The sequence below is a fragment of the Argentina silus genome (genome assembly GCF_951799395.1).
Source record: "Argentina silus genome assembly, chromosome: 4".
Taxonomy (NCBI): domain Eukaryota; kingdom Metazoa; phylum Chordata; class Actinopteri; order Argentiniformes; family Argentinidae; genus Argentina; species Argentina silus.
The window spans coordinates 716,304-743,603 of NC_139658.1; the positions used below are offsets into that span (position 1 = coordinate 716,304).

The 27,300-nt window shown below is 45.5% G+C and overlaps 1 protein-coding gene across 2 annotated transcripts in view; it reads left to right on the forward strand.

Annotated features, from left to right (window-relative positions):
- The window catches only part of pdzrn3b (PDZ domain containing RING finger 3b), a gene marked incomplete at its 5' end in the record, with an annotated part of 80,125 nt that overhangs the window by 29,474 nt on the left and 23,351 nt on the right, over positions 1–27,300 (forward strand). Inside the window, one exon of one of the 2 annotated variants that reach the window (XM_083668988.1) lies at positions 8,387–8,429. The exons of the other annotated variant lie outside the window; for it this stretch is intronic. The remainder of the gene's footprint in view (positions 1–8,386; positions 8,430–27,300) is intronic. 2 annotated transcript variants of the gene reach the window in all.

The following is a 27,300-nucleotide window of genomic DNA, read 5'->3' on the forward strand; positions in this document are numbered from 1 at the left end:
CAAACAATGTCACATTGTTGCAGTGAGACATCAGAACCCATATCATATCATATCAGCGATGCAACCCTTTAAAGAGTACTTTACTCTTAACTCTTAAATCTCCATGATTTAGCACCCCTGAACTGATGTGATCTCAGGTCACCTCAGGTCATGGGCTTGCTGCTTTTGGAGGTTATCAGAGACATCGCCTCATACCTCTTGGTTGACATATCTGTCTCTTATCCTATCAGCTGACCTAGATTGAATAGTCTCAAGGCTTCTCCTTTGTCTCAGTGACATTGACCATAGATGTAGATGTTTTTTAGGTAAGACCTTAGCTTGCGTTATCTGCCATCTACACTATTGTATAGTCTCTATTTGCCACCCTCCTTACCTCTAACGTTCATCCGTATTTCACACTGCAGTGTCTCAGCCCTGGTTGGCATGTTGTCTGCATGCTGCGAAATAACACATCTGTTGCTGTACCCGATAGCGGCTTTATTCTGCCGTGTGTGTGCTTGGGTGACAACAGCCCCTCCACTAACAGGTGTCACCAGTATTCTCACTATGTACTCTCCCATCTTGACAGGCCTTACATATTTTGGCGAAAACACACATTCCATCTCTTGGTGCCTTGTCGTCATCCTCCCTTACGAGTAGAAGTGCTCTTTGGCTCTCGAAAATCACAATTCTGCGGCTTGCACGCTCTTCGGCTCGCATCAACATATCCAGGTCTAAAGAAGAGTAATATATCAGTCTGTAATTTGGCATGGGAAACTGATCTGTGTTACCACCATGTCTGGATGGCTTGATGTGTAATAGCAACCGGCAGTGCTGGAAAGTAATAGCATTGAAGAGGACACACTGGCATGTAATGCAATCTCTAGCGAGCGCATCAATATACAGGGGTGCTGAGTACATAAAAATCACGCATACATCCAAGAACCAGGATGACTGCTCATAAACAGATTTTATTAATAGCCATCCTCTGGTGTTGGTATTCCATTTGCCTGTGAACCAGCCAGGAGGTCTCTGGATGGCTGGCCTGCCAAAACACTGCCATGCTGTGATGGCCATATCCCAGACATATAAACCTGGATCACTACAGCCCTGCCCTATGTATAGCCTGGGTGAGATCATTGTATCCTTACACCTTTGAGTTATGTTTGTACAGTACCAAGTACAGACAGAGAGCAAAGTGATTTGTTTTATTCTAGGTTCTCATTCAGTGAATGACAGGGTGTGTGGTTGCTTCCCCCCAGCTTGCTTCAGAGTTTGGTTGTCTTGTTTGTTTACAGCGTACGTTCTTCATGAGTGGTGTGCTGCTAGAGTCTAAACATCCTGCATGTGGCATGGGGTTTTAATTATGCAAGACTGTATGCTGTGTGTGTGTGTGTGTGTGTGTGTGTGTGTGTGTGTGTGTGTGTGTGTATGTGTGCGCACGTGGGTGTGTGCGTGTGTTTGCATATGGTATAAGCACTCTTAAAGGTCCACATTCATCCAGCGGGGCCTAGCAGTACCCAGCAGCTCTCAGACCTTGCAACAGAGCGTCTGTTGTGCAGCCCTGAGTGGAACTGCGTCAGCTCCTCTGGGAAAAATGTGAGAAATGCCTTCGAGAAACTGCTAAGTCCATTTCTGTAAAGGACATTATTTTCGGAGAAAGCCTGGATTCTGGTGGTATAAAATCAATCAGGGGGAATATGAATGGCAGGCAGATTAGAGGGCAGATATGATCTTTATTCCGGTCAAGTGCCTCAATTTCTCAGAACTGGATCACACTTCTTTAAAGCACCGAAGCACAGTATCTTTCCTCTGTCTGTCTCTCATTGAGGACTCCCCCTGGCTGACCAGACACAATTACCCATGGTTCCCAGGGGCGGAGACTGCCACCTTATCTTCACCAGCCCAGGGCAGGTCTTCAGAGATCTACATGTGTTAAAGCCTGTTCTGATGAGAAACCTCCTCTCCTCTAACATCATATTACTGTACCAGACACCTACCACCCCCTCAGAGGAGATGTCCCTTCACTTCCTCACTGTCAAATCAGAACAGAGCATAGACAGCCTCAAAACTTAGTCAACCCAGGCTTCCATCATTGTCACAGTTTTATGATCCCCGTAGACGGATATATGATTAGTATTATTCTCACAAATCCTCGACTGGGAACAATGGCATAACTCATCATGATGACTGGATTTAGGTTAAAGCTGCCATCAGAATGTGATACTTTGCTAATGTGTTGGGCAGGCTTGACTTAGCTGAGGAGAGAGAGAGAGAGAGAGAGAGAGAAAGAGAAAGAACAGTACCATACTGGTCCAGGTTGGGGAGGTAGTGAATGCAGAGTTGAAGGCGGTGCACAGCTGCATCCACAGCTGTGTGTTGGGTCACAGCAGACCCCTCTCTTTATCAGCCTGATTGGTTACATCTGGCATCATTACTTCCACCTTTGAGTCATCCAGCGTTGAGGGGGCTAGTAGAGGCTGCAGGCTCTGAGAGTCAGACCTGGATGTGAGGGTTTAGCTAAAAGCAACATGGCCTTGTTTTTGTTCTCAGGCCAGGCCAGCCTGTCCTTTGTGTCCTGGTGGTGTTCCAACGTAAGGTCAACATACCTCACAAACAGAATATCTGGAGCATAGCACTGCTCCTTTAATCAGAGCTAGTTCTCCAGGTATCCAGTTTCTTGACTTCCCTTTCGCTACAGCAGGAATTGGCAATGTGTCAACTGATAGCTGCCAATAATTAGCCATCAGGTTGCTGTCATTTACAGCCCCACTGTAGTAAAACCAAGCTAATGACAAATAAGATTTTAACTACTTTATATACTGATACTACTGTGTGGTATGAGGCAAGGATGCAAGTTTTAAGCCTCAAAACAGCCTAGGCAGCACTAATCCCCAACAGTGAGTAATATCCCTCTGGCTTTCTGGTGGAGTAGAGTTGTGATCCAGATGCAGATATTGGCCTGAACTGAGCTGACCTTGAGATGGCAGAAAGGGGTCTGCATGGTGACTCAAGCCCAAGTTTGCGATCACTGTCAAACTAGCCTTGGTTATGGAGGCATCTGGTCGGAAAATGTGCCACAGAGCATTTGGCCATTCCTTGAGTGCCGTTATGTGCCCATTTTGTGAGTGAGGTGAGGGGTAACATGTTGGGATGGGATCTTATTGGATCTCTCTCTTTCTCTCTCTCTCTCTCTCTCTCTCTCTCTCTGCATGGCTGTGGACCCCCGCCCCTCCTCCAGAGGAGCCCGTTTCCTGTCATGGGTCTGTGCTGAAATCAGATCCCAGCCTCGCTCAGGCCTTGTTTTTCTTGGCCGCACACAGACACTCACAGAGAACTTGGAGGCTCCCGCCGCTTTCTCCCCCCCCTCTTTCTCCCCCCCCTCTTTCTCCACCCCTCTTTCTTCCACACTTTTTCTCCTCTTTCCAACTCCTCTCTCCTCACTTGATTTTTCGCATTAGTTTGTTCAAAAAAGTCCTTGTCTTCTCACTCCTGAAAAACAGTTCTCACACTGTGAGTAAATGGCGACTGATAAAGATGTAGAGGAGTTGAAGCCCAGTGATGAGGGGAAGCACAAGGCATCCATGGTTCTCTGGCCATTTTTGGCTGCAATTTGAGCCCCGCCAGTTCAACCAGCACATATTTTAATGACATTTAAACATCTCCAGATGCAATTTTAAAAAAAACGTCCAAACAAAAATGGCTCTGCTTAAGGCTTTTTGGATGACTTTTTTGCCGGTAAATCATTAAGGACGTTTCAGATAATGAGGTCGAGTTGCTTTTTCTCTATTCACTCTCACTCAAATGTCGACAAACGTTACAAATTTACTTGAATCACATGAGAATTTCCAGAAGATGTCCTTTTGGAGAACAACTTAGCATTCCTCCGAGTTCATGTGTTTATTCTGCTGTAGTGCTCTGCTATCCCCCTGGATGTACTGAGCTGAGGTTGACTGAATGTGAGTGATGCAAGCGTAGCATATTGTTTTCCAGTACAGCTCTGTGGCTTGTGGGAACAGGGTTGTAAAGAGGTTTGAATGACAGAAGCGTGCACTCTGGTCAGTCTCCTCATTGTAGTCTTGTGTTTACATGCTTTTGGCCCTCACACCATTGCTATGGCCCAGGGCAGTTTAACTGCAAGTTTGAGTTAGTGCTGTAGAAAAGGTGCTCTGTCTCAAGGGCGAGCAGCGACCATGAGCCCTGAGTGTGTGTGCTTTTCATGGATGAGCACACAACCCTTGCATTCCCCCTGTGTGTGTGTGTGTGTGTGTCAGAGTGAGGGGGGCTGTGGGGTGAAACAGACTGAGCTCATCAGCGACTCTAAACAGTCCCACATTTCAGAGAGAAAGAAAACAGGACTGTTGCTCAGCATTTTAGTTATTAAGAGTGTATGCGGGCAACAGACTGTTGAGCGTTTAAAGAAAGTACCTTTCCCTACACCGCAAAGACATTCAATCTGAGGTCTAAGTCATAATTTAGAGTTTGGTTATCTGAAGCTATTTACTCTCAACTTCCTTTTCCCCTACTCCTACCTACAGCAGAGCTAAAATGAAACCCATATGACTATCTACCAGGCTTTGTGAGTTACTGAATCGAAAAATGACCCTACGCTTGGCTTTCCATCTCCTACACATGCAATGTTTTCCATTGAAGTTGCAGGCTGCAGTCCAGAGGAGGGGAAAAGGTAGGGAGGGAGGGTAACAAAGGGGTTGAGGCCACTGTTGCGTCATACTGTCGACATAACCCCCTGATTGAGTTATCACACAATTACGGCTGTTTAAATAAATAGACAGGCCCCGGAAAACACCCACAACCACAGATACCGCTAGAACCATCATATGGGCGTGCCATCGCTCATCACGCTAGGCCACGACTGTTACTTACATTTAAACATTCTGTACTACTGTAATCCATTCTCCATTACATGATTTGATTATTTTTGTTGTCATTCAAAACTAGATGACTTGTTGTTTTTGTAACTGTTGTTGTTGCCGTTTCCCCAGCATCCCCAGGGCTAGTAATTAGAGGCTGTGATGTGCGGGGTGAGGGGTGGGGGCAGGGCATAATAATTTACTTTTTGGTCTACCGGCCAAGCTGTCTGGTGGATGAGAAAATTCAACAGCCACTCAGATTTTTTACCAACCATATTTTTTGGAAACCAATATTAAGACAACGATCAGAAAAAACATTAGCATGACTCTGACGCATTGAGAATTACTCCCTGCACAGAACGAACCTCCTGTAGGCTTTAATTTTCGTGCCTATCCCTGTCAAAATAAAGAATTAAAACAGCAAAATATTTTCCCCTGCATGTTTTCGATCTCACGCGGTCTCTTGTAAGTTGCTAACCCGTGCTGTCGTGTGTAGTTGAATTTTACTGTTGTGCTTTATTTTAGGTTGTAACCAGATACATTGTTGTAACTAAGAAAGCTCAAAGACTCTGGGGTTTGTTTGAAAGTCAGGAGAAGCATGAGCAGCAGTTATAGTCAGCTAGAGGAGGTAGGAGCAGCAAGAGTGTTGTCACAAATGTTGAATCAACGGTGGCCATAATTGCGAATCACACCAGTTTTGTTTATAAATTAAAGCATAGTATTCGTGAACCTTTGTTGGCCAAACTTGCTCGTATGATTTACAGATTTACCCGCCAATGCCAAAATCTGCGGGTGCATTTGGCGGGTGGCGGGTGTTCATTTTTTGCACTGTGTGGGGTGGGGGGGGGGGGGGGGGGTTTGGATGAGGCCAGAGCTGCCCTTCTTCTTCCCCCAGCCAAGGACCCAGTGCGTGTCTCTGTAGCCATGTCTAAATTAAAAGCCTCTGCCTCTGCATTCACATTCAATTAAAAGCTCCCCTCTGTGGCCACAGAGAAACAGCTGCATCGACTCCACACAGTCTGTTTGTTGTGCCTTCACCCCTCTCCACTCAGGTTTTATACCCCTCTCTCTGATACACACACACACACACACACACACACACACACACACACACACACACACACACACTGAGAAACAGCAAGGCTAGATAAGAGCCAAATCACATACAAATGTTTACATGAGAGGCGGCGTCCCTAGTTCACTCGTTCTTATCTTGGCTGTATAATAATGCACAATTATAGAATAGATAACACAATGTGGACAACAGGCAAGCAAGTAAGGAAATGAGTAAGTAAACAGATACTTTGGCCCATATTCTTTGATGAAAGAAACAGAGTATCTCAAAGACTCAAATCCGTTCGGAAATTATATGTTATGTGTTGATTATGGAGGCTGGTCAGAATTTCCACAACATTGGAAACCTTGATAAGGTTATCTCACAATATGGTTGCCTCTGCTTGTACCTGTATTTGTTTACAGACTGTGCAGTCAAATGGATTATAAACTATGGATAGCGATATGTTCAGTTCAGCCTTTTTGATTTTACTGCATTTGTATAATATGGCCAGGGTGGACACATATTAGCTACCGTGTCTAAATCAGAAGGAAAAACGAGCAACACTTTACAAAGCATCAACTCACTAAACTCAACTGTCCCGAGTGTAATTTCTCCAGCAGCGTCTCCCATGGTGAGAGGTTAGGAATGATAATGTATTCCTTAATGGCAGCTCTGACTGACTGACTGTGATAGGATGACTGGGGAGTCTGATCCAGTCTAAATTTAAACCTGTGGACAGATGAGTCTCGCCAGCGGCCAGCCTCATTCCAGCCACTGATCACCCATGGCAATGAAGGACGGCCCAGGCCTTTGGTCTGTCCGGTCATGTCTAATATAATATAATATATGCCATTTAGCTGACACTTTTATCCAAAGCAACTTACATTGCAGTGAGTGCATACATTTTTCAGAATATATGCTCCCTCCCTCTTTCCGTCCCTCCCTCCCTCCCTCCCTCCCTCCCTCCCTGCCTCTCCGTCTTCAAATGTAGACCTGCGAACACGCAGGCTTCTCTAGAGCAAATCAGAGGTTTGTGGGGTAGAATCAGGCTGCTGCAAGCTGCTACAACTCCTACAACATAGTTTAATCTTGTCTACGGTAATCTCATTCTGAACATGGCAGTCTCCCTGAACCCGATGCACTGTGCTATCCTTATCTGTGCTCTACTCAGTACTCACCTTATGTAATGTAGGTGTAGTTCTGGACTATTTTCACACTGTGTCATTACAAGTCTGGACAGAGCTCAGCTCACACAGATATCAGTGTCCTGTCATTAAAGAGTCTAGGCTATATGTCTACCTTGAGGGCTGTCTACCTGTGAGTACCCATATTCATTCTCCCATTGTATTTGACTATGAAAAGATAATACTATTTGTGTATATATACTGCACAAATACTGTGGTGTGAGCTGAGGCCTTAGTTATGTTCACAGCCTCCAAGGCATCAGCTGAAGGAGAGCGTGTCACTCAGTCTCAACCCAGACAGTTAGGAGTGGAAAAGATGTTTCCATTCTGGTTTCCTCCAACTTCCTTCCTTCTCCCTCCCTCTCTCCATCACTCTTTCTCACTTCATTCCATTCTTCCCTGTAATCAGTGGCCTTTGAAGTGGGCCGCGGAGTGGGGATTAGTCCAGGACCTGTTGTGGCTCTGACCCTGGGGTGAGCCAGGGAGGAGTAATTAGACAGGGAATTAGGAGGAAGCATCACCTTTTTAGCCCAATGAGGCCAGTCACACACACACACACACACACACACACACACACACACACACACACACACACACACACACACACACACAGACACACACACACACACACTCCCATCACACACAGACACACAGACATACACACACACACACACACTCCCATCTGCAGACATGATGACTTAACCTCCATGGTTGCTGATCCAAGACAAAGATTGTTCCAGATCTTCTCTCCACAGTTTGCTTTTATAGTCGTTCGTACTGGTAGGATCTCTGGGGTCAGTTATCTCCTACATTAGTTGCAGAACTTATTGTAACTAGTTTGAGTCCTCAATGTGAGAACGGATGGGGCATAATTGACGTAAAGATGCTGAAGAGAAACATAGGGTCTGAAATACACTTACAGAACAGCTAAAATGATATATATAATTGCGTACATTCCAGTCCTGGAGAATTGTATATGTTGGCATTTGTAAGAATGTAGGACTGTGTGTGGGATGAGCAGGCAGTAGATAAGAGAATTAACTCCGTCAGTCTGCCCAGTTGAGACCAGGCAGGCACTGTGTTATTAAACAGAAACGCTCAGGAGCGCCCACAACACCAAATAAGGGCAACAGCATCTCACCCACCCTCCTCACCCACCTCCAAAAGAATGAACCCAAACCCACAGCCTGCCTGACACGCATGCATTTCTTAGTGTAAAACAATGTGCAAACGTACTAACAAATCCCTCTCTCTCTCTCTCTCTCTCTCTCTCTGTGTCTCTCTTTCTCCCGCAGGTAAGAAAGACTACCCTCTCTTAAAGCCTTTGTGATCTGCCATGTAAGTAGAATGTCACAGTGCGGATTCCCCTTTCTCCCTCCTCCCCAGTATGAGTGTGATACCCTCTGGATACTTGTTGTTTTGACAGCCCCTTGAGTCGGCTGTCTCTAGAAGACAGTGTGTGAATTGTTTAGTGGGGAGCTCCCATTCCCCATCCTCTATCATGTAGTAATCCTGGGTGTCAGTCAAACCACGCCGCTGATTACCGGCACAAGCCGATGCTATCTTCTCTCTATTATACAGCCGTGACAAAAGGAGCCATTTATTGCCTGCAATTTAGTGCTCGTGGTATTGGCTTAGTGATAATAGAGATTGAACCTGGATTGACTTACTCATTTGCATAATCCTTGCTAATGAGTAACTTCCAGAGTGTCTGTGATTATATTCAAGGGCAATAACACATGGGTAAACAGGCTAGGGAGAGAGGGAGAGCTTTAATCCTGCTGTGGGATGGGGGGGGGTGTGCACTGGGCTTCAGGGTGGAGAGGGCGAAAAAAAACGAAAACTCTGTCTCCCTCAGTGGTGATGACTTCAAAAAAGAGAAGTAAGGTTAGGCCCTGGCATTGTTTGGGATGGGAGCAGTAGCCATGTCGATCAGAGGGGCCCAGGGCCAGTGGGTCACAGAGGGATTTGGACAGACTACTTCATACCACAGACAACACCCCTCCACTCTAACACACACACACACCCACCCACCCACCCCACATCCATCCCCTCTAACCTCTGCTTACATAACCCACCCCCCAGTCCCAGAGCACTCCTACTGTTACAGCACCGGGGAGAAAGAAAACAGGGTAACTCGTGGAGATGAGGGTCCATAAGGGTTCTTGAACTGAGGACTGTAAAGTCACATCGTGTCCTGAGAAGAAACAGCTGTATCACTGAGAAACCATGGTTGAAGGTATATTTAGGCCTGCATATAAAACAATCCATCTGATCTGTCTTATTTATACACCCAGGCATCCAACACTTCTTGGGAACAGCACATATTCTGAAGCCTCACTTTCAACTCTGTTTCAGTTCCAAACCTTCCTCCACTTCACCCAGACCACACATCCTTCAGTACTAATATTTCTGTAGTTGATTTAGCTTATATTCTCTCTTTCTACACGCAACCGAATGAGGGATCATATTCAAAATCACAGGGCTGCTAACTGCATTAAATTCCATAGATTTACAATCTAGCAGCTGAGATTCTTCCAGTATTTATAAACAACTCTCGTAAACATCCCTGTCAAGCAAACAGAATTTGCCGAACGTCTCCTGACCTAATTATGTTTATGCAGAGTTGACTAAGCTGCCCAGTGAAGGGGCTGCTGGGTCGGAGGAGAGCGTCAGGCTACAGAGCCTCTTGGCTGCTTGGTCAACAAAAGACCTGTCTGGGCTTGTTTGTTCTGGGGGAGATGGGAGATGGGCACGGTCATATTAAGGCCAATCAAAGAGAGTAGAGCCTCCCTCTGTGTTGTTTATGCCCATACTATTGTCTGGTCCTGGTATTGAGGCTTTGCTACAGTTGTAGAAAGAAATACATCTGTCTCCACAAGGCAGCTCCCTCCACTTGAGTCGCTGTGGCCATTTGGAATAATGAGTAGCCCTACAGGAAATATCAATATGCTGCAAGAGAAAAGCTAGATAAACTCTGGGGAGAAGATATAAACATCTACACACTAAAACTCTCAGGACATGAAAAACAAAATAGAAAAACCTTCTCACCACTGTGGCAGATTCCTAATTGATTAGAAATAGAGGTTGCTTTGACTTTCTATTTGGACTCAGTGATGGTATCTGTGATGAGGGAGAAGAGGCTCCATGCTGCTCCCAGTGCCAGTCTAGCAAAGAGGCCTGTGTGGAGGAACAGGGGTCTGCTATTAGCCAAGGAGAAGAGGAGGAGGAGGAGGAGAAGGAGGAGGTGGAGGAGGAGGAGGAGAAGGAGGATGTGCCAAGTGATGCAGATAGTGGAGATAATGAGCCCCCCCTTCATGCCCCCCCCCCCTACCCCCTCCTCCCACAGAGCCACTGCCATCTGCTGCCCTGATGGCAGAGTTTATCTAGATTCTAGAGCAAACCTTTCTCTCTATCTCTCTCCCTCACTCCCTCCCTCCCTCAATCAACCCTGTGTGCTGGACAGAAGGCGAGCGATGGTCAGATGATGAGCGGTCAGGGCCACCCAGATTACAGCTGAGACTGATGATGAGTTAGGTCCCATCGATCCAGGGAACGGAGGGTGCTGAACCCTAGCTGTCGTAGCACAAGATATTATGATGTGATAGGACATGACGGAGAAGGAGTGTCTGCACACTGTCTGACAATCAGATCATGATTATTCACATTTGGCTGTCTATGTCAAAATGTCCTGGTGAACTATAGCCATAGCCTTTCATTTGTATTGAAGAGGAGCATTTGATATGAATGGATGTCAATCTAAGACGGGTTATAAGAAGTGATGGCAATAAAATATGCTGAAACTCAGTGTGCAGTTCGTGATAAACAAGGCTAACCCAGTGGTTTACTGTTCCATGATTAAATTCACTGTACTGTCTGCCACACAGCTGGAGTGAGCTGGGAGGGAATCAACCCTCTCTAGAACATTCTCTAACCCCCCAGAGTGGTTGTGACTCACACACCCGGGAGCCTTTCTTTAACAGAATAACTCTTTGCCCTCACTGTAACAACGCAATCGCTCCTTGAATCAGGTGGGAGTTGCATATAATATACATTGAATTCAGTGAGTGGTATTTACATTGTGTGTGTGTGTGTCTGTGTGTGTCTGTGTCTGTGTGTGTGCCGTCACGCCACAGCCTGCTTGTTAGTATAATGTCACACATGTCCGTCAGTGACAGTCCATGCTGCTCCGAAGACAAGCCTCAAACCCCGCTCTGAGGACACATATACCTCACCTCTGTCTCTGAATACCTCTCTCTTGCTGCTAGCTTAGCCCTCTCTGTACTCTGCCTTAGGATTCTTTTCAATTATGTTTGAGTTTTATCAGTTCAGATGTGTCCCTCACCCCATGTCCTTAGCTGGTTCTTTCAGCAGCTCACTAGTAAAACCGGATTTTCTCTGGGCTTTGTGGTGTCGACACAGTTTCATTTAAATCCTTCTTTAATGTCTTTGAGTGTTGTAGAAAGAACTTTTCCTGACCTTCTCTCCATGCCAGGTTGGCCCTCTCAGTGAAAGTGGAGCTCTGCACTCCCCTGTCTCTGTATAATGCACTCTCACACCCAGCCCATCCCCTCCCCTCCCCTCCCCTCCCCTCTTCCCCTCTTCCCCCTGAATGCACCTCCACTTTCCCCAGCACCCGACCTGACCTTATTAAACCACTGGACCTCTTCCAGCGGAGAGAGCTCCATTAGCTTAGGGTCACCACTGGCACTGTCCTCCCCACCTCAGCCCTGTCAGGGAGGCTGTAACTCTGCCTTGATGAATCAAATTCAATTAAAAGGTGTGAGAGACACAGAGAGAATAGGGTCGGTGAATGGGTGAGTGATGGCTGCAGGACGGTCTAATCCCTGCCTCTCCTTATCTGCTCTGGGCTCTGTTGTGGGAGTCTGACTCCAGGTCCTCTGGGGGGCTCCTCCTGGGGAATGCCTTTTATTCACCCTGACTGATCTGACTTCAAAGGCGGTGGAGGGAGCGGCGGGTATCCTTTCTTTCATTACCAACAGCTTTGTGCTAATCTGCGGGGGCACACCTGACGTCCCCCTCCGCTCGGGGAGTAAGTGCTGTGTAATCTGTGCATAAAGGAGGCTTAATCCCTTGCGCTGGGGTCGCATACTATTGCACTGCTACCTGATCCTGGATCAGTTCCCAAGCTTGTTAATTTGTTAATCAGAGCCGGGTTGGAGTGAGGGCCAGGAGGGGATCAGAGGACGACCAGAGCCATGACTTGAATCCTCACACGCTCTCTCATTCTCTTTCTCACACACACACAAACACACATACACACACACACACACACACACACACACACACAATCAGGTATGTTTATTCACTGTGAAGTTCATATGACCTACAAATTGATCCAAGCTTCATCAGGAATCCCCCCAGAGATGAGTCATCCCCCAACCTGAAATAGAAGACCACTGCATTTTTTTATCTAGAACACATTATTTTATTTCACCATGTCTGGGTTCTGTAGGAGCAAACAGCTCTTTTGACCTGTAGCCAATTACAGTTTTGTATAGAAGTCGAATGACTAATGTTGCTTCTTCTCCTTCTCCCAACGTTATGTCAGTTATGTGGAAGTGCAGCCTTCCAGTATTGTACATTGGTTGTTGTTTGAAAAACATGTGGGCGAAATGTTGAAACATCAGAGCTTTCTCTTTATGTCAAAGGAGTTGTTATTCAGAGTTGAAGAATAACTCTTAATGGACACCAGAATGAGCCCTTTGAAGGATTCGGTGTCTTCAGTCTTGCTGGTATAGAGCTTGGATAAAGGTACAGTATGTGCGCTGTGAAAGCAAAACCAGTTTTATAGCTAATTGGCTAGCATTGTCTGATCCTTTTATTTTTTTTATTTTTTTTATTTTTTTATAAAGGGTTTCACTAGCGTAAAAAAGGAGATACATAAGCAGAAAAGCACACAAGTACAAAAACAGACATGCTTTACAGTTCTGGCATGCAGGTCTATACAGCCATTTTTATTCTCTTTTCCTTGAAAGTTTGTTTCCAATTTAGTTTGGAGATACTTTAATTTTGTGGTGAGTTGAAGATGTTTTTCGCTGAAGCCACATGGAACACTGTCTTGAAGGCATATGAGGACATTTTCTGAGCAAAGGAGAAGACAAAGGTTGGAAACTAAAAACAAATGTAATTCTGCTTAAAAGGTCCAACAGTGTAACATATTTCTGGAAACTCTTAGGAGTATCTGAGATGATTTGCCATCTAATGTTCTAAAACATTGGCTTCAGAGGAAGAGTGTAGAGGAGTGTGAACTCCACCCGTCAGCCCCTCCCAGCCCCTTTGGTCTTCCAGCAAACTTCCATTTCTTCCTGGGAATCTGTAGCAGATAAAGATCGATGCCTCCGTCGGAGGCTTTTCCTCCCCTCCTCCTCCTCCTCCTCCTTCTCTTGGTCTTATTCATCTTCTCATGACCACCAGTATAATTACAGCAGCTCCTCAGCCTTCCCCCAGAATGAGCTGTTTACTTTGGGCCGCTTGCCTCTGGCTGCTGTGGCCGGCCTCTCATCCCCATAGTGCTCAGCGGGGGCAGCCACACAGTCACCAAAAGCAACCGAGCGCCCGCCAGCCCAGCTCATCCAGGCTCCCACCCAGCCCCAGCCTAGCCGCTCCTCCCCAAGCACAACACTCACAACCTCATCAGTCATGTTGTTGGCCTAGCCTCGCCTTCTCTTTCTCTCTCTCTTCTTAGCGGTAACTAGTACAGTGGGAAATCAGTTCCAGCTGAGGAAAAGGCAGAGGGAAGAGCATTTCATTTGGTAGAGCGATGTGTTTGAATGTATGAAGACAGAAGCATCCCTTAACACTGATGGCTGTACCACATGCCATGCTCCCCCCCCGAGTTCTCTGTGCCTGAAGCCTGAGATGGATTGAAAGAGGCTTCTCCCCCATGCCACTGCTCAGTGCAGGGGAGGGGAAGTATGTTTGTTTACACACAGCCAAGCAGGCAGGCTGGCGCTTGGGCCACAGAGCCTATATAGATCCCCTCCATTTGGGCTGATGATGTGTTGCTTTGAGTGTATCATAGCAGGGCCCCTGTTTGCCTGTTTGCCTGTTTGCCTGTTTGCCTGCCTGCCTGCCTGCCTGCCTGCCTGCCTGCCTGCCTGCCTGCCTGCCTGCCTGCCTGCCTGCCACTCTCAGACCCCTGGGCCCAGGTGCTTCCTGTGTGATGTTTGGAAAAGCATGAGTGAGCCCATGATGGGCCAACTCAACCATGAGCATTACGCCGTCCCCGCGTCCGCTTCTGCCCCGATGGGAACAGCAATAAGGCTTTAAATATCCCAACTCTATTTTCTCTCTCTCCCTCCCTCCCTCTCTTTCTTTCTCTCATTCTCCCTCTTTTTTCCCCTCTTGTAATCAGTGATGGTAGATGCTTCTGTCACTAACATCTGGGGAGAGAGTTGGCTGTAACGTTAAGAGAAGAGCCTCCTAGCCCTCTTTTGTTTGTTTGCTTTTCCCTACCGCTGAGGTGTGGCCTGTAATGCCGGTAAGACAAACCGATTTTACAACGGATCCTTCGGCTGTGCTGTGTTGTGTTGTTCTGTTGTCTCGTGTGTGTTTGCTCTCTGTTCATGTTCTGGAAAGGAACTATCAAGTTCTTTCACGCGTACGCACACTCATAGTGTACATACTGTACTGTGCAAGTCATGGCCAGAAAGCAAGTTCGAGGTGAAGGCTTAGAATATTCGAACAAATATTTTCACGAGTGAGAGGGGATTTACACGCTTTTGTGCCAGCTGTGGCAGTACCATAAAATATTTATATGCTCCCTGAAAAATTCATTTTATGTGTAACTGAAGCTGTCGTCTGTTAAAAAGAGCCTGGGTCTACCTGTTAGAGCTGTGTGTTTTTCAGAGGCAGGGTTTTGTCCGAGTGGAGACTCTCAGCCCTGTGAGGATCATTCTTGACTTGAGTCCAGCTGGTCTGGGCTGGAAAAACAGCAGAGGAGGAGTGGAGAGCCTCCTAGTGGTCACAGTCTACACTCAGCTTCAAACTATATTATTTTCCATTACTTGTGTCTACTCTGAAAAAGTACGTATTAATTATAGCTAAGCAAGTCTCTTAATGGTTGTTGTTCTTGTTTCATGGATTTTACCCTTGACAATTCTCATTTTAGTGCTGCCTTGAATTTATTAGCTGACTCACTTTCCCCACAGTTAATCTCACACGCTTATATTTTACCTCTTGACACACAAGCACTAAACATAACAAGGAATGATTTATTGCGAGTGTGAAAGGTATAATTTGGGTCTTCTAGTAGAAGCTTGAAAAATAAGTGAGCCACTCTGCTGTCAAATCATGTCGAGGAACAACATGAGACATTTTCAGTTCGGATGATCCTTCCTGTCCTAAGGAACCATTCACCTTGCCTGGTGTGAGGAGGGGGACAGAACATACTGTATTAACACTCCTCCTCCTCCTCCCCCCTCAGATGACTCAGCCTCTAACAGGCGGCAGGCCTTGTTTGTTTCCTTGGCTGGTGTCAGGAGGCAAGTTGCCTGAGAGGACTAGCTTGCAGTAATAACAGTGAGGTTTAGACAGACGCGGGAGTACATTAGCTGCTCATAAAAAAGCTGATGGCGCTCATTCGCAGTCTGTCCCCAGCATCTGGCTTTTCATTGGTCCTGACGGGTATCTCCATGACGATGAGGGCAGTTAAGGTGGTGTTTACTTCAGTGTGCATACCCAGGTGGTCTGCCTAGCCCGACGCCAGAACACTGTCTGGCCTGATAAGAAGGTTGACTGTTGAACTGCTGAGGGTTAGGGCCTGTCTTGGAAAATACTTGTTTTTTCCTTCAGAGAAAGGTTGCTTTAATGGGCCATTGTTATAAGAGTCACCACTCTTACAGGCCACTGTGTACACAATACACAATTTACACTATAAGATACAATGTATCTTATAGTGTAAATCACCTCTAAGCTTGTCCATCTACAGTATCTTTCTCTCTGGGAGAACTGGAGATGCAGGGTCAGAGGAAGGACCTTGCTTGACTGCACTCTTCCAGTTAGTAGAGTTGTTCTGCTTAACGTCCTGTTCTGTGTGCTCAGTGAACAATACCGTAGCTGACCAAAGTCAAACACAGTTCATGTGATGTCCCTGTCCTCTGGGGTGACTTTAAACGATTGTCACCACTCCAGACTGCCTAACCCTCTGACCTTAACAACATAGACAGGCTCAAAGGGTTCATGAAAGCTTCAGTTCAGTATCTGTTAAATGGTGTTGTTTTTCTATCAGCATTTGGTAGAAGAATATGGTTGCATCAGACATCATGGCCAATTCAACCTACTCCCAAGGCCAGCTTGTTTATCCAAGTCATATTTATGAATAAAGTTTTCACCTCTAAAAGTTTGGAGTCAGTGCTCAGTCCAGATCTCTAGATAGCCGGTAAGACAGGCCAAGGAACAGCTGTGGAAACAGCGGCAAGTGGGCGAGTGAGCGAGGGGGATTTGGTGTGCTGGATCCATGCAGCTCCGTGGAGATGGAAGTTTTCATTTCCTCAGGATAGCGCTGGCTGTTTGAACAGGTGGTGGATCCCCCTGGGGCCGTAAACGCACCAGCTCCACTCATGTCGTCCAGTTTGCACTCTGCCGGGCGTCGCATTCCCCAGCACTGCAGAGCTGAGCAGTACTGCTCCTGTATGGAGCAGCACACAGGGGCCCACTCTCCCTCATAGCGGTGCAAGTCCTCTCATGAAGACAACTATCCCAGCCCAGACCAGCCTGGCTCAGCCTAGCCTAGCCCATACCTCACAGCAGGCTTCAGAGGAAAGCCCAAACAGACCCTCTGCTAATGCGTTTACTGCGCCCCCCCCCCCCCCCCCCCCTTGTCATTGCTGTTATTACTGCTCTGTGCAGCTGGGATAGGGGACCTGGGAGCGCCTGTTCGGGGGGAAAGTGAGCATCTGAATGCTCTAATTACAGGAGGCGGGGGATATGTGGGACTGTGTGTTTTGGTGTGTGTTTTGTATTTTTACCCCGGGGGGCAGGGATGCGCACTGCCTGAGTCATACTAGACTGGAGCCATTGGGCTCCCTCCCTCCGTTCCCTTCCCTCCACTGCCTACACAACCACCTGGCCTCCCGAGACACACAGAAATACAGACACACACAGACAGAAGTAGTGATTGGGAGTGATGGGAGAGAGGAGTGATGAAATGCAGTGGGGAGAAGGAGAGAGGTGGCGGGGAGGGGGGGAGTGTGCAAGGCCCCAGGCAGATTTATGGGCTGCTGTAGAATCTAGCAAGTAAATACCAGTGAGTCCCTCCTCCCCCGGAGGACACAGCTCTGGGATTAGGCCACTTGTTGAAACTGTTTGCACAGATTCTCGGTTTGGTACAAAATCCTGCAGGGCAGGACCTCTCTCTGCATCACTCTCACTCACACTCTCACTTCTTGTCAGTCTGTCTGTTTATTTGTCAGTCTGTAGGCTTCTCTCTTATTCATATAATTTGAAATGTCTGTGGATCTATTTTGCCTTAAAAAAAATACATTTTCTAAAGCATGACCTTGCATTGGGCACTGTTATTGTTTCATGTTGAATACCATGCCTTTGAATACTTGAGCACACTGACAAACGTGACCACTAGGGGGCTCTATGACCCCATACAATCTGTTGAGGCCTGTCTCCATAGACAGAATCTTTTCACCTTGCCCTCAGTTGATCCGACTCCCCACAGCGAAATAGTATCTCGTTAGTGGTGTGCACATTTTAAAAACACCTCTGGGTGCTTTAGAAATTTGCCAGACAATTATTTTTTCTGCTCTCTGTAATGAAATGCATGAATATGTATCTGGCAGTAGAATTCAAGCATTCCCTGTGCTCTGGAAAATATGTGTAGCAGACGTCTGTGGCATAATAAGTATGTGAGCATAATAGACTGTCTGAGCTCAGGGTGTCTGTTGGTCTTTGGGAAGGCTCTGGCTGACATATAATTAATTATATGATAATAAAATCATATAATTATCCTTATCCTTATCCTAACTTGGGGTCATGATTTGCACTGACCACAGTGACAATGTTTCCAGTGTAAGACTAAGAAAAAACCACCAATTTGATAAAGTTGACCTGACTAAGCAATGACATAGCAATGCTGTAGTAATAATAATACAAGTATAATCCTGCAGATTTCAATGTGAATTGTCGATTGATTTTAAGAACAGCATTCCATCCACTCCTTATAGAATGTTGCCAGTCATAGGTCACTTCTGACCCCAAAATAATCCTCTTAGTGTGGATTGTAAAGCATTGACTGTCTCCTGTTTCTCAACAAGACATCTCTCTTTCTCTGACCTGGTGGGTTGAAGCCTGGAGAGCCAGTCTTCTATCCCCCTTACATTACATGGCCTCTCATAACAGAGTGGATAATGTCAACACTAGAGAACAGCTTGGAGCAAATGGAGTCCTCTGAGTATTGACTCTGGGCTTTTCACTGTGCAAAGATGGATGAACTCTCAGTGGCCTCTCTGTGTGAAGGTTTGTAAATACGGAATGTTTGTTTGAAGGTTTGTGTCTGTCTGTGTGTTTGTTAGTGCACGTGGGAAGGTGGATGCAAGTGTGTGTGTGTGTGTGTGTGTGTGTGTGTGTGCGTGTGCGTGTGTGTGTGTGTGTACATGCATGCCTGCGTGCCTGCGTGCCTGCGTGCGTGCGTGTGTGCGTGCATGCACTGGCATGAGAGAGCAGCTCACCATGCAGATTTGTGAAGTAATCATGCAATCAATTAATCTGTGCCCTGATGCTTTCTGAGCGGCTCCATGCCACAGCCTACTTCCCTGTACGAGTTGACCCAGAGCTAGAGCTCCTATCCCTTAGCCCTCAACCCCATTTGAACTGATAATCTCATTAGCGGAGTGAGTGCACCGAGAGAACACAAGCTCTACTTCACCTGAACCCTCACACTCATTACATATCAAGAGCAGCATCAGACCCCACTGGATGGAGTAATCGCGTTCTGGGCCCTGCGCCATTGCATAACGGAGCAGAGCAGCTGTGCTGGTTTAGCAGGCAGGCACCACTGTTGGAACTGTGGGCTCTACACTGGGGTGAACACGCTGGTCAGGGGTCATTCTCTCCATTTGGGATTTAGACAAGACAGAAAACAGTTTATGATTCAACTGCTCTCATCCATGGAAATCAGGCACTGATTCAGGCACATCAGTTGATCAGAGTTATGGAACAGTTTATAACTGTATCCTAATTGGTTGGAGCATTTCTTCAAAACATATTTTCTTTACCACTCATGCAACCCACATTGTGCATTTTTTTTCAACAGAGAGGCTTATGTAAGGTTATTAAGAGCAATTAAAAGGTGGAGAATGGTGAAATTTTGCATGCTTACATTCGATAGTGTGCTTAAGAGTGTTTTGATGGAATATCATGACCTTGTTTATGATGTGTACACTCTCTAAATATGAAAGACACAAAAAATAGCGTATCGTAACCTTAAGAGAAAAATCTTCAAAGCATCTCATAAGAGCCCCAAATACTTTCGGGATGGAGGTTGTCATGGTGATGGACAATATCAGTGCATGTTTCCTTGGCAACTGTTTTGGGGTCTTGCTTGTAGTGTGCATTAGCATCATTGTTAGCCCCTATTAGACATCCTCTGTCCCTCCACTCACAAGTGTACACACACACACACACACACACACACACACACACATACACAAACAGACACGCACAAACACTCACAAGCACACAGACACACTCAGGGGCAAGTCTGTGAGGAAAGCTCTTCACTTGAGTGAGAGAGCAGGAGAGGTCTGTGTTATTGTACAGCATTTGAGCACCTCATACTAACTAGTCCTTTCCAGCCTTCATTGTTATAGTGCCACTGTCTCAATCCAGTTTATTCTTCAGCAGAAACATTCACTGTGTCACTTTCTACCTCTGTGTTGAGTTATGGCAAGGTTTGTTAATGGTTCTCGATGCTCACCTGTTTGCCTCATTAGAACCCAGTGTCTGGTGAAGCATGAAGGCTGCAGCATCAAAGCAAAGAGGACTGGGAGTAATGAGAGGCCATGTCATCCTGGGGTACTCAATTACTCCAGATTGGGGCAGAGCCCCCCCCCCAGAACTGCTAATGACCCCCCCACTGTGACCAGGGACCCATGCAGGTCTGAGTGAGAGGGGGGGAAGAGTGGTACAGGGAGGACAGGTAGTGTATCCAACACAGCAGGGTTTCTTCTGGACTTTCCTCTGAAGCATGCATAGTACACTAGGTTTTGAGCAGCATAACACCTCTAACAGTAGTTGAGCTTTGAAAAAAAAAAGTATTGATAGGTGACAGAATGCGATCGGACCATCATTTAGTTGGCCTTCAAATAACTCTTACAGAATTCTCACATGGACGGGGATACTGGAAATGTAATCAAAACCTTTTAAACCTTTTACTGTATATTCTTAACTAAGACAAATCATTTATAGTTATATGGATATTATGACTTTTTATACCATAATATACAGTAGGTACAGCTCTTATTGTGTGGGACACTTTCAAATGTGCCTTCAGAGGTCATTCAGTTCAATACTCAATAATCATTCAAACAAAAACAATTCTGGTTAAAAGAGATTAGGCTAACAACAGAAATAGAGAAACTAACAGGACAAGTGGATGCAGATGAAAATATAAAAAATCTTTTTTTATTACAATTTTCCTTTTAGGAGAGGGTTGGGGCAAGGAGAAAAAAAAGGGAATAGAAATGAGGCAAATGAGCAATGCTTGAATAGAACTATATATATATTTTTTTTTTTTCAAAGCTGGTCATTCCCCCCTCCCTTGAGTACTTGAGCTTGACCACTGACCTCAAAATCTCTCCAATAGTCAGTGACTGTGTGCAGGCCCTATTGGTCTACTACTCCATACACATAATCTGGTGATCCCAGGGTTTAAACCGTGCCCCTTCATTAATTTTATCTTGCCCTCAAATGGTCATACTGAGTCAGGCTTTGTGGCCTCTTTGACCCTGCTGTCCACAGCCATTCATTCAGCTGGCAGCACACTGAGCTGTGATTGGCACACAATGCCTGTTCACATTCATCACAAAAAATTGATCTTTTTCAGCAGCAGGGAGAGTCCATTGGCTTTGAATCAGTCTGAATTGCCTTGCTGTAGCTGAAAGAGGGAAATAACCTACTCTGAGTGTTGGGCTGATGGAGAGGATTCAGTAGTGTGCTACTTCTGCTTTGAGGGAGACAGATGGGTATGGAAAAGCTGCTGCGCCTATACATGACCCTTAGCAGATTGCCAAGCTAAGCTTCTCTACATTTTACATTTACATCTATGTGTATGTTGTTTGGTCAACCTTTGACATTGGGAAATAGCAGATTGTGTAGTTTGCCTCCTGCTTAAATTAATACGTTTATCTGCGTGTGCATGGAAGAGTTTAATTTAGCTTATAGTTGCTGTTTTATCCAGTTCATTATTCAGTTTAGTGTTGTTTAATACTGGTTGTATTCAGACATCCTTTGTGGCTAAACTGTCGATTCCAGTATCTATATAGTTGTATGAGCATCTTTTAGCATCTCAATCAGTGTTTGGGACTCCATGATGCATGTCCAGCCATACATCACAGTTTTGTCCAAGGGAGCCAGCTGTTGAGGTTCCCTCATTGTTCTGTGGTTGTGTGAGGCAGGGACTGAGGCAGGTTCTGAGTAGCCTGCTCATATAGACATGCCGATGGTTTGGGACTCCTCACCTCGCCCTGTTCATGGGACACCACACAAGCCCACGGCACCTAAAGTATCCATTCTCTGGCCCGGGGACCCAGAGAGAGGCGCAGACCCGGGGACCCAGAGTGAGGCGCAGACTCACCCCTGTCACTCACCCGTCTTGGGACAATGAGTAGGGTGGTCACCCTGCCTCTTTGTGTCCTTATTGAATTACAGCACAGGTTGTCTTTGTGTGCTCAGAGAGTAATTGAAAACATGTGGCAATAAGGAGGGTGGAAAATGGAGGATATGCTCCAGTGATCATGATCTCTACCGTGAGTGGCAGTCAAAAAGCAGTCCAAATGAAAGTTAATATCGGGGCATGGCTCGCACTCCTAAACACTGGTCTCAAGTGCTCCTTTTGTAAGTGTTAAGTCTGAAACGTGCAGTGATTGAAGGTATTGGGCTGTTCTCTGAAGTGAAGTCATGTTCAACCACTTTGCTTTAGGCGGAACTTGGACGATAAAGCCATAAGTGTTCTCTGTTGGGATCGAGGAGAGCTCTTATTTCCCCACCACTCACTGCGTGGGTGTGGACAGAAGTAGTGATCACGTATATGTGATGAAAGCTTTCAGTGTCCTTACAAAAACACACACCTCTCTAAGGTAAAGTATGTTTCATCTCTCTCAGGGAATCCCAGTTAACCCCTTGAGAACATTCAGGCTTAATTGAATGCCAGTATGCTCCATAGCCATCTTGGGAATCTCTTTTTCTAGATACCATTGACTTTGTCTATATGCAGGGGATAACAATGGATGCATATCTCTATCTAAAGCATCAACAAGTAAGCATCAACAAGTAACCCTAGACACGTTTAGCCTATAATTGCCTTTTATCTCAAATATCTTATCTGAATGTTCTGTCTCAGATATCTCATTCTATCCATACTATATGGTGAAACTCTATCCCAAACAAAACCTATTGAAAAGCATTTGTCTTGCAAACCGGAATGAAGGGCAGATATCCCGTGGGATGACGGTCCGCAGGCAGTATTCCACACTATTCCATATCTGTCAGGATTGGCCCACTTTTGTCATGGTGACTCTGTAACACATGAGGTGTGTGTGGAGAATGAACGACAAAGCTCCACCGAAAGATGACCTACTGCCACAGGGAACAGGACAAGGTGTCTACAACACGGACGGACACACATGCACGTACACAAATGTGTGTGTGAGCGTGTACACACACACACACACACACACACACACACACACACACACACACACACACACAGGGGAAATATTGAGGTGCATAATTGCTGCTCTCTGGGAGAACACGGGCACATGGATGTGTGCCCTTTTCTCATTACTCCCTTGATTACCTTAATCCTCTCTCTGAACTCAGACCTGTCATATGCACCAAGGGATCTGAGGGTCAGAGGCCACACCATCCCCCTGGTCGCTCACTCACTTTCCTCCAAAAACACTGTCTTCTTATTCCACAACAGGATTCTCTCTCTCTTCCCCTTTTCTTCTATCTCTAACCCCTCTTTCTCTGTACTCCGCCTCTGCCCCCGTTCCCTGTACCTCTTTCTCCTTTTCTGTCTCTCTCCTCCTCCATCTCTCCTCCTCTTTTCAAGGAAGAGATGGGCCAGACCCTTCCCTCATCTTTCTCCTAATGGACCCAGGTCCTTTTAGCTGTACCATAGCATTGTGCTCTATAATGACAGCATTTGCAGAGCACTTCAGTGCAAATTAAGTTGGAATTGGATGAAAATTACAGGCCCATGCTCTTTCAAAGCAGACATCTATTTTTCCTCTATCCATTTGGAGGGGAAGGAGGAAAGAAGAAGAGGATACATTTGTCGTTCTCTCTATTTTCAATCAAACATACTCTTCTCTGAGGGTCTGTGGTGGAAACAGTACTCAGTGAATTACTGAGTAGCATACTGGACTTCAATGGGGAAACCTGCACTTTATGGCCATTTTCCCATTCCCAATGTGATGTGATGTGATGTGAATTTAAATGGCTTTAATCAGCATCTCTTATTGATTCAAACCTCACCTTCCCTCGCTCCTTCCGGGTTAGTTTGTCTCGAGAATTTTACCAGTTAACGGTCACTCATTATTTGAAAGAAAGCAGAATTATTTCAATCATTCAAGCAAAAACGTAGTTGTTTTGTAAACGCATTAGATTTAAAATGTGTCCTTGGAAAAATAAACAGGAGAATGACAACCATTCAGTTAGACCCACTTAGCACTTGTTCTTCGCATTTCTTATAGATGTACAACCCTCCACACACACTTAGCACACATTAACACGCTTGTTGAGTCACGCATTGACAAACTAAGTGCATTAAACTGTAAAGTGAAAATAGTTTTTAATGCATTCAGTAATGATGTCTGTCGCAAATGAATCCCAAATTTCCAATTAAAGGATTAGCGGTCCTCACTAAAAGCAGCAACCTTTTGGTTATCTGTGGATCAGGAGGAGATGGGGAAGAGGAATCAGGATATATTGGACTTTGATGCTCTGGGAGTTGATTATTGAATTCACTTATGGCAAAATGAGGTTTGTATTGTCTTGAGCAGATGTGTCAGGGTCGGGGTGAGAGAGACAGGGACAGGGGGGAGAGGAGTCACTGGGCTGAGTTGAAGTCTACAGCACAATGGACTCACTAAATCCAACTCTTATATTCCTAGGGGCGGTTTCCTAGACAGAGTATAATTTAAGTCAGGACTAGGCCTAATGCTACAAACTTAATGAAAAGAAAACGATCAAAATTGCTAGTGAATTTGAAATAAACCAGTAATTGCAGCTAACTGTGTAAAACCTAAACTACAGTTTGCATTAATTCAACACAAATGTAAGAGCAGATTAAGCCTTTTAATCCTGGACTAGATTCCATGTCTAAAATTGTTATCCTCGGTGGTGTTCATGGGTCATTTCCCAACATTGCCATTGACCAACTGCACTAACCTGAAGTTAAACCTGTCTTTGGCGAGGTCTAATTTAAGACTTCACATAGATCTAGATAAACTCTAATCTTCCTTCTAGAAATCAAACCTTTTAAATCTAGACGAGTGAAAATCTGAGACTATTTTAAACCATCAACTAGTCCAGTTTAAAAGTGCAGTTTAGTCTAGGATGATGCTTAATCTGCGTCCGGGAAACCCCACCCCCCCTATTGTACAGGGCTATTACAGGGTATTGATAGTTTTTTGTAACTTATAAATATTGTGATATTCCTGCATGGTGTAATTGCTTAGCAAAATAATCATTGTAGATCTATGACTGAGTGTCAGTAATAGTAAGTGCTATGGTATGCAGTAGGAAGTTATTGTGCAGTTAGTCTAATCCAATATATGAGTAATCAGTTCCATCATGAAACCGGATTGTGATGGGTTCATCTGCTGAGAGCTGGGCCCAGTGGATATACAACTCTGATGATTCCCACATCCCTGGGGAGCAATTACGAAGAGTAAAATGATTACTCTCTATATGTAGGACTGCTCTGAAGATTACAAGATTCAGGATTTTTCCCTGGGTGACTTCAAATGTTTAATTTGATATTATCAGCTATTTTCTGTTTCCCCCTGTCTATCGTAAACAAGTCTACAAAGCTCCACTCTAGAGAGTGAAGGTTGTCCATCATTGTGATGCAGACGAAGCGGAAACAGTTTATGAGTGCATGTCTAGTTTTTCTGCAGTGATGCTCCAGTTTAAAGTTAAAATCTCTCAGTCATGATGTTCAAATGTGTCTCAGCTGGAGACCAGTCAGGCCTGACACATTTAAAGAGAGGGGGACGCCTCACTTCGAAACTGCTCAGTGACTGTAAAAACAACATGGTCCCCCCCCCCAGTGCCCACTAGGCCAGAGAGGTCACTGTCTGCTTTGTGACTAATGGGGACAGGGGTCGTTAATGTCGATATTTACTGACTGTCTGAGACTTTCAGTAAGCATGGTTAGCATGTTTAGATATCATTTACATCCATTTGTGTGAGGCAGGACAGATGGGAAGGCCTTCACATAGAACAATATTGTTTCTGCTCTCCATCGTCAGCAGTCCTCATTTATCATGGTTGACTTTGGGCAGTTAGCTCTATCTGTCCTGGTACAAAAGCATTGTCACTCACTCACCTGTCAATGATGTCACCCTACAGTCACCCCCTTTCATTTGGGAGAGCACTGTAATTTAATGAGATGTACTCCTGAACATGGAGTCATGCCTATAACTCTCCCGTCAGCCCATCCCATCTCCACTCAGCCCCCCTGAGACTCTGTCTCACTCCACACTGAAGAGATGGAGTTTCATACGCAACCTTGGCTGTTAACACACCACAGCAGCCTGGAGTGCTGCTGGCTAACTGGGTATTTGAATTAGCTAGTGACAGCAGGACCAAGTACCCAAGCCAGAGCTTAGAGAGGCCTGTAGCACTGCAAGGGGGCCCCACCACAGAGCAGCAGCACCAGGCCCTGCTGCTCTCAGTACAGAGTAAGGCGACGGGATGAAATATGAACTCCTTTAATATCCCGCTTAATAACTGTGTTGACAAGCGGCATGAGTTACCTTCGGAAGGAATGTCCTGGCATTTGGATAATTAGCTGTAAATAGTGTTTTATTATACCTTGCCGGTGGACAATTGATGCCCAGGTTTTTTATAGTAGCAAAGGTTAGGTCGTGATTTTAGTGGCCCTATTATGCCCGTTAATTCCGCTCGGACAAGAGGTCTTGGCGTTGGCGGGTTGGAGCGCTGCCAGGGCTGAAGACATATTGGATCCGTTAGCCCGACCCAGGCCAGGGGAATCCACTTACCTCAGACACAGTCACTCTCTGTCATCACCAGACACAATTTATTTACATTCAAATCCATGTTTATCCCCTGTGTGAAAGCCCAGCAGCTCCCTCTGACAGCAGCTCTCACCGACACTCTCAACTAGAAACCAAGATTGTAGTCTCTTGTATTCTCCTGTGTGAATATTTATTTTTGCCTCAAATAGCCTAAAACGTCAATGAATAAAGTGTTGGATCTCTTGTCTTGTCGCTGTCTGGTATTGAATTTGATATTGGCTTATTAGATATGGCACGTGTGTGTATGTGTGCTTTTGTAGAGTGATTTGTTGGGTTTTTCCACATCCCACAAGATGACTGTAGAGAGGGGGAGAGGAAGAGGTAGCCTCAGCTGAATACATGCTGTAACACAAGCTGTGATGCGGTTAGATGTGGAGGGAGCTGAGATTTGACTGCACAATCTGATGTTTGGAGGGAAAAAAACTCCTCTGGGGGAGGGAAAGGTATCAGCAAAAATGTCTTGTTTGCTTTTTCCCATTACGGTGGTGGAGATAACTAAAACTAAGATGTATCTTTTTTCTCAATGCAAAATCCTTCCTGCAGGACTATCATCTGCCATACTGTTTTGTATGGAGTACATGATGTCTATATGACATGATCATCCTCACCACTGTTTATGGCATCCAGTTGTCATGGTACTGTGCCCTGGTGCTCTACTACTATGTACTACTCATAGTCAAACACAGAAG